This window comes from Drosophila ficusphila, unplaced genomic scaffold (assembly GCF_018152265.1).
Source record: "Drosophila ficusphila isolate 14025-0441.05 unplaced genomic scaffold, ASM1815226v1 contig_219, whole genome shotgun sequence".
Taxonomy (NCBI): domain Eukaryota; kingdom Metazoa; phylum Arthropoda; class Insecta; order Diptera; family Drosophilidae; genus Drosophila; species Drosophila ficusphila.
The window spans coordinates 69,082-76,741 of record NW_025064116.1 but is presented as its reverse complement, the minus strand read 5'-3'; the positions used below and the strand labels follow the sequence as shown (position 1 = coordinate 76,741).

General features: G+C 37.8%; 1 non-coding gene and 1 pseudogene across 1 annotated transcript; both read left to right on the top strand.

Moving 5' to 3' along the window:
- Positions 1-813: 813 nt before the first annotated feature.
- Positions 814-993, top strand: LOC122319812. Its single transcript, XR_006245335.1, has one exon. It is a non-coding gene; the product is annotated as a 5.8S ribosomal RNA (ribosomal RNA).
- A 437-nt stretch (positions 994-1,430) lies between these two features.
- Positions 1,431-7,065, top strand: LOC122319808 (annotated as a pseudogene).
- Positions 7,066-7,660: the final 595 nt, after the last annotated feature.

Sequence of the window (7,660 nt, the reverse complement as noted above, 5' to 3'; positions counted from 1 at the left end):
AGTCATTAACTCGCATTGATTACGTCCCTGCCCTTTGTACACACCGCCCGTCGCTACTACCGATTGAATTATTTAGTGAGGTCTCCGGACGTGATCACTGTGACGCCTTGCGTGTTACGGTTGTTTCGCAAAAGTTGACCGAACTTGATTATTTAGAGGAAGTAAAAGTCGTAACAAGGTTTCCGTAGGTGAACCTGCGGAAGGATCATTATTGTATATAATATCTTTACCGTAAACAACAATAACTTGTTTTAATTATAAAATATATTTTTATAATATAACAAGATAAAATTGCCAAACAATTATATATTTATAAAAAAAGAAGTTCAATGAAAATTTGGATTAAATTTTTTTATAAATAAAATCAAGCAAACAAAGAATAATAATCAAGCAAATTAAATTGTATTATAATATATTCACAAATTTATGTTTATATATTATAATATGAAACTTGCGTGTATATGGACCATAATATACACGCGTTGCGAATATGTATTGTTCATCATAGTTATGGGCATACATTGGCTAATGCAACAACCTAAAATGTTGAATGTTGTACCTGGTTTACTTCAGGTTAATGTTTTATATAAAAACGCAATATTATATCACATTAAAATTATATGAAATTGTAAATTATCCAAGTAATAAATGGTATAATATTGTTTATATAAAACTAAGACATTTCGCAGCATTTCGTTTTAGGTATAAAAAAAAAAGATTTATTGAAGGAATTGATATATGCCAGTAAAATGGTGTATTTTTAATTTCTTTCAATAAATTCATATTTGACAAATTGAAATAATAAATATAAAAAACTCTAAGCGGTGGATCACTCGGCTCATGGGTCGATGAAGAACGCAGCAAACTGTGCGTCATCGTGTGAACTGCAGGACACATGAACATCGACATTTTGAACGCATATCGCAGTCCATGCTGTTATGGTACTTTAATTAATTTTTTAGTGCTGCTTGGACTACATATGGTTGAGGGTTGTAAGACTATGCTAATTAAGTTGTTTAGAAATTTGGTAATCAAATTTCTAAGCATATGGTATATTATTGGATAAAAATTTTAATTAAATATAATTATTATTTTTATTCATAATATTAAAATATCTATGGAAAACATTATCTCACATTATAAATAATTTGATTGTGAAAAACGAAGAAAAATATTTTCATTTTCAATCATATAATACTGAGGAATGTCTAGCATAAAAAATGTTTGAAATATTTTTCATCTAGAATTGTCTCTTATTAATGATTTAGTAAAATTGAAATCTTTTGTAAATGTTATTGTTCTTCGTTAAATTCGTTTAAAACTCATAACTAAATTAAAACTAATTAACGAAAAAAATTTTTATACGAATTCATTAAATGTTTCTCCATTATATAAATGTAAAGAATATATTGAAAAAAAAATGTTATATACAACCTCAACTCATATGGGACTACCCCTGACTTTAAGCATATTAATTAGGGGAGGAAAAGAAACTAACTAGGATTTTCTTAGTAGCGGCGAGCGAAAAGAAATCAGTTCAGCGCTAAGTCACTTTGTCTATATGGCAAATGTGAGATGCAGTGTATGGAGCGTCAATATTCTAGTATGAGAAATTAACGATTTAAGTCCTTCTTAAATGAGGCCATTTACCCATAGAGGGTGCCAGGCCCGTATAACGTTAATGATTACTAGATGATGTTTCCAAAGAGTCGTGTTGCTTGATAGTGCAGCACTAAGTGGGTGGTAAACTCCATCTAAAACTAAATATAACCATGAGACCGATAGTAAACAAGTACCGTGAGGGAAAGTTGAAAAGAACTCTGAATAGAGAGTTAAATAGTACGTGAAACTGCTTAGAGGTTAAGCCCGATGAACCTGAATATCCATTATGGAAAATTCATCATTAAAATTGTAATATTTAAACAATATTATGATAATAGTGTGCATTTTTTCCATATAAGGACATTGTAATCTATTAGCATACAAAATTTATCATAAAATATGGCTTATAGTTTATTTAAATTAAAATGCTTGCGTTTTAACACAAAATAAATGTCATTAATTTGATAAAGTGCTGATAGATTTATATGATTACAGTGCGTTAATTTTTCGGAATTATATAATGGCATAATTATCAATGATTTTTGTGTTTATTATATGCACTTGTATGATTAACAATGCGAAAGATTCAGGATACCTTCGGGACCCGTCTTGAAACACGGACCAAGGAGTCTAACATATGTGCAAGTTATTGGGATATAAACCTAATAGCGTAATTAACTTGACTAATAATGGGATTAGTTTTTTAACTATTTATAGTTAATTAACACAATCCCGGGGCGTTCTATATAGTTATGTATAATGATATTTATATTATTTATGCCTCTAACTGGAACGTACCTTGAGCATATATGCTGTGACCCGAAAGATGGTGAACTATACTTGATCAGGTTGAAGTCAGGGGAAACCCTGATGGAAGACCGAAACAGTTCTGACGTGCAAATCGATTGTCAGAATTGAGTATAGGGGCGAAAGACCAATCGAACCATCTAGTAGCTGGTTCCTTCCGAAGTTTCCCTCAGGATAGCTGGTGCATTTTAATATTATATAAAATAATCTTATCTGGTAAAGCGAATGATTAGAGGCCTTAGGGTCGAAACGATCTTAACCTATTCTCAAACTTTAAATGGGTAAGAACCTTAACTTTCTTGATATGAAGTTTAAGGTTATGATATAATGTGCCCAGTGGGCCACTTTTGGTAAGCAGAACTGGCGCTGTGGGATGAACCAAACGTAATGTTACGGTGCCCAAATTAACAACTCATGCAGATACCATGAAAGGCGTTGGTTGCTTAAAACAGCAGGACGGTGATCATGGAAGTCGAAATCCGCTAAGGAGTGTGTAACAACTCACCTGCCGAAGCAACTAGCCCTTAAAATGGATGGCGCTTAAGTTGTATACCTATACATTACCGCTAAAGTAGATGATTTATATTACTTGTAATATAAATTTTGAAACTTTAGTGAGTAGGAAGGTACAATGGTATGCGTAGAAGTGTTTGGCGTAAGCCTGCATGGAGCTGCCATTGGTACAGATCTTGGTGGTAGTAGCAAATATTCGAATGAGACCTTGGAGGACTGAAGTGGAGAAGGGTTTCGTGTGAACAGTGGTTGATCACGAGTTAGTCGGTCCTAAGTTCAAGGCGAAAGCCGAAAATTTTCAAGTAAAAAACTAATGACTAAATAAATATATATACAAGCCAAAAATAATATACTTGAATAATTTTGAACGAAAGGGAATACGGTTCCAATTCCGTAACCTGTTGAGTATCCGTTTGTTATTAAATATGGGCCTCGTGCTCATCCTGGCAACAGGAACGACCATAAAGAAGCCGTCGAGAGATATCGGAAGAGTTTTCTTTTCTGTTTTATAGCCGTACTACCATGGAAGTCTTTCGCAGAGAGATATGGTAGATGGGCTAGAAGAGTATGACATATACTGTTGTGTCGATATTTTCTCCTCGGACCTTGAAAATTTATGGTGGGGACACGCAAACTTCTCAACAGGCCGTACCAATATCCGCAGCTGGTCTCCAAGGTGAAGAGTCTCTAGTCGATAGAATAATGTAGGTAAGGGAAGTCGGCAAATTAGATCCGTAACTTCGGGATAAGGATTGGCTCTGAAGATTGAGATAGTCGGGCTTGATTGGGAAACAATAACATGGTTTATGTGCTCGTTCTGGGTAAATAGAGTGTCTATCATTTATGGTGGTTACTTGTTCCCCGGATAGTTTAGTTACGTAGCCAATTGTGGAACTTTCTTGCTAAAATTTTTAAGAATACTAATTGGCTCAAACCGATTAGTTCTTATTAATTATAACGATTATCAATTAACAATCAATTCAGAACTGGCACGGACTTGGGGAATCCGACTGTCTAATTAAAACAAAGCATTGTGATGGCCCTAGCGGGTGTTGACACAATGTGATTTCTGCCCAGTGCTCTGAATGTCAAAGTGAAGAAATTCAAGTAAGCGCGGGTCAACGGCGGGAGTAACTATGACTCTCTTATCCTTTGACTCTTATGACTCTCTGGTCCTTTTTGCGGAAACTCCGATGGGCCTTCAAAAATTGTTGGACAAAACAGTTGACTTTTTGTCTTCTGTGGGACTCGACCTAAATGCTAACAAGTGTTTCACTGTTAGCATAAAGGGACAGCCGAAACAAAAGTGTAGTGTTGTGACGCAACACAGCTTTCGTGTAGGCTCGCGAGAATGTCCTTCAATGAAGCGCACCGACGAGTGGAAGTATTTAGGTATCCGGTTCACAGCGGAGGGGAGGGCCCGGTACAATCCAGCGGAAGACTTCGGTCCGAAGCTGTTGAGATTGACACGGGCCCCCCTGAAGCCACAACAGAAGTTATTTGCCCTTAGGACTGTCCTTATCCCACAACTCTATCACAAGCTGACCCTTGGGAGTGTGACGATAGGCGTTCTAAGAAAATCTGACAAATTGGTACGATTCTATATCCGGAAATGGTTAGATCTTCCGGCGGATGTGCCAGTATCCTTCTTCCACGCCCCCCATAATTCTGGGGGACTCGGGATCCCATCAGTAAGATGGATAGCTCCAATGCTTCGTTTAAAACGATTGAGCAGCATTAAGTGGCCCCACCTCGAACAATCCGAGGCGGCCAGCTGTTTCATGGACGACGAAATGCGGCGGGCCCGGGTTAGATTACTAGCGGGAGGTACGGAACTGCTTTCACGTTCGGACATAGAGTCGTACTGGGCAAATAGGTTGTACATGTCTGTTGATGGCAGCGGTCTCCGTGAAGCTGGTAAATTCCACCAGCAACATGGATGGGTAAGTCAACCCACGCGTTTACTAACAGGAAAGGAATATTTGAACGGAATCAAGTTGCGGATAAATGCCCTACCTTCAAAGTCTCGTACTACGAGGGGACGGCACGAATTGGATAGACTGTGTCGTGCAGGATGTGATGCTTCCGAAACAACAAACCACATCTTGCAGAAATGTTACCGTACGCATGGAAGGCGGGTAGCTAGACACAACAGCGTAGTAAATTCAATCATGTTGGGACTTGAGAGAAAAGGCTGCGTTGTTCATGTCGAACCAAGTCTGCAATGCGAATCCGGCTTGAATAAACCTGACCTGGTGGCTATCCGACAAAATCACATTTATGTGATAGACGCTCAGGTTGTGACAGACGGACACTCGATCGACGATGCGCACAAACGCAAAGTCGAGAGATACGACAGACCGGACATACGTACTGAATTGCGGCGACAATACGGAGGGACATGTGACATCGAGTTCCACTCCGCGACACTAAACTGGAGGGGGATCTGGAGTAGTCAGTCCGTAAAACGATTGATTGCAAAGGACCTCCTAGCTACTGGTGATAGTAATATCATCAGTATCAGGGCAGTGAAAGGAGGCATTTATTGCTTTAGACATTTTATGTATTGGAGCGGTTACTCTGGCGGTGCGGGTTGATGAAAGCACTGTGGTTATGCAAAATTGCCTGCTACCTTGGCACAACATCCAAAAAAGGTATAAACATCGCAAGTTGTCATATGAGGAGGGTTTTAGTACGTAGGCGCTGTAGAACTTCGGTTCTGATAGAACAGTGAATCGTGCATGCTATGAACTCTAATAAGAGATTAGTAGTATCTTTCGAAGATTTCCCTTCCTTAGCGATCAAAAAAAAAAAAAAAAAAAAAATAGCCAAATGCCTCGTCATCTAATTAGTGACGCGCATGAATGGATTAACGAGATTCCTACTGTCCCTATCTACTATCTAGCGAAACCACAGCCAAGGGAACGGGCTTGGAATAATTAGCGGGGAAAGAAGACCCTTTTGAGCTTGACTCTAATCTGGCAGTGTAAGGAGACATAAGAGGTGTAGAATAAGTGGGAGATATTAGGCTTCGGTTTGATATCGCCAATGAAATACCACTACTCTTATTGTTTCCTTACTTACTTGATTAAATGGAACGTGTATCATTTCCTAGCCATTATACGGATATATTTATTATATCTTATGGTATTGGGTTTTGATGCAAGCTTCTTGATCAAAGTATCACGAGTGTGTTATATAATCGCAAACAAATTCTTTAATAAAACGATGCATTTATGTATTTTTGATTTGAAAATTTGGTATAACTCCAATTACTCAGGTATGATCCAATTCAAGGACATTGCCAGGTAGGGAGTTTGACTGGGGCGGTACATCTCTCAAATAATAACGGAGGTGTCCCAAGGCCAGCTCAGTGCGGACAGAAACCACACATAGAGCAAAAGGGCAAATGCTGACTTGATCTCGGTGTTCAGTACACACAGGGACAGCAAAAGCTCGGCCTATCGATCCTTTTGGTTTAAAGAGTTTTTAACAAGAGGTGTCAGAAAAGTTACCATAGGGATAACTGGCTTGTGGCGGCCAAGCGTTCATAGCGACGTCGCTTTTTGATCCTTTGATGTCGGCTCTTCCTATCATTGTGAAGCAAAATTCACCAAGCGTTGGATTGTTCACCCATGCAAGGGAACGTGAGCTGGGTTTAGACCGTCGTGAGACAGGTTAGTTTTACCCTACTAATGACAAAACGTTGTTGCGACAGCATTCCTGCGTAGTACGAGAGGAACCGCAGGTACGGACCAATGGCACAATACTTGTTCGAGCGAACAGTGGTATGACGCTACGTCCGTTGGATTATGCCTGAACACCTCTAAGGTCGTATCCGTGCTGGACTGCAATGATAAATAAGGGGCAATTTGCATTGTATGGCTTCTAAACCATTTAAAGTTTATAATTCATTTTATAAACGACAATGGATGTGATGCCAATGTAATTTGTAACATAGTAAATTGGGAGGATCTTCGATCACCTGATGCCGCGCTAGTTACATATAAAAACATTATTTAATACAATGACAAAGCCTAGAATCAATTGTAAACGACTTTTGTAACAGGCAAGGTGTTGTAAGTGGTTGAGCAGCTGCCATACTGCGATCCACTGAAGCTTATCCTTTGCTTGATGATTCGATATTTAATAAAATAACGAAATGGAAAGAATATTATAATTATTAAATTTATTTTGATAATTATAATTTTGATTTTTAGGGGAATCCAAAGAAAAAGGTAGCCAAAAAGTACTCGTCATATTATTAGTGACGCATATAAGATCATGTCAAAGTAAAAGAAACAAAGTAATGTTTGAGATTAACTATGAATCCACTTTTACGGTAGCCAAATGTTCCGTCATATTATTAGTGACGCATATAAGATCATGTCAAAGTAAAAGAAACAAAGTAATGTTTGAGATTAACTATGAATCCACTTTTACGGTAGCCAAATGTTCCGTCATATTATTAGTGACGCATATAAGATCATGTCAAAGTAAAAGAAACAAAGTAATGTTTGAGATTAACTATGAATCCACTTTTACGGTAGCCAAATGTCCCGTCAAATTATTAGTGACGCATATAAGATCATGTCAAAGTAAAAGAAACAAAGTAATGTTTGAGATTAACTATGAATCCACTTTTACGTTAGCAAAATGTCCCGTCATATTATTAGTGACGCATATAAGATCATGTCAAAGTAAAAGAAACAAAGTAATGTTTGAGATTAACTATGAA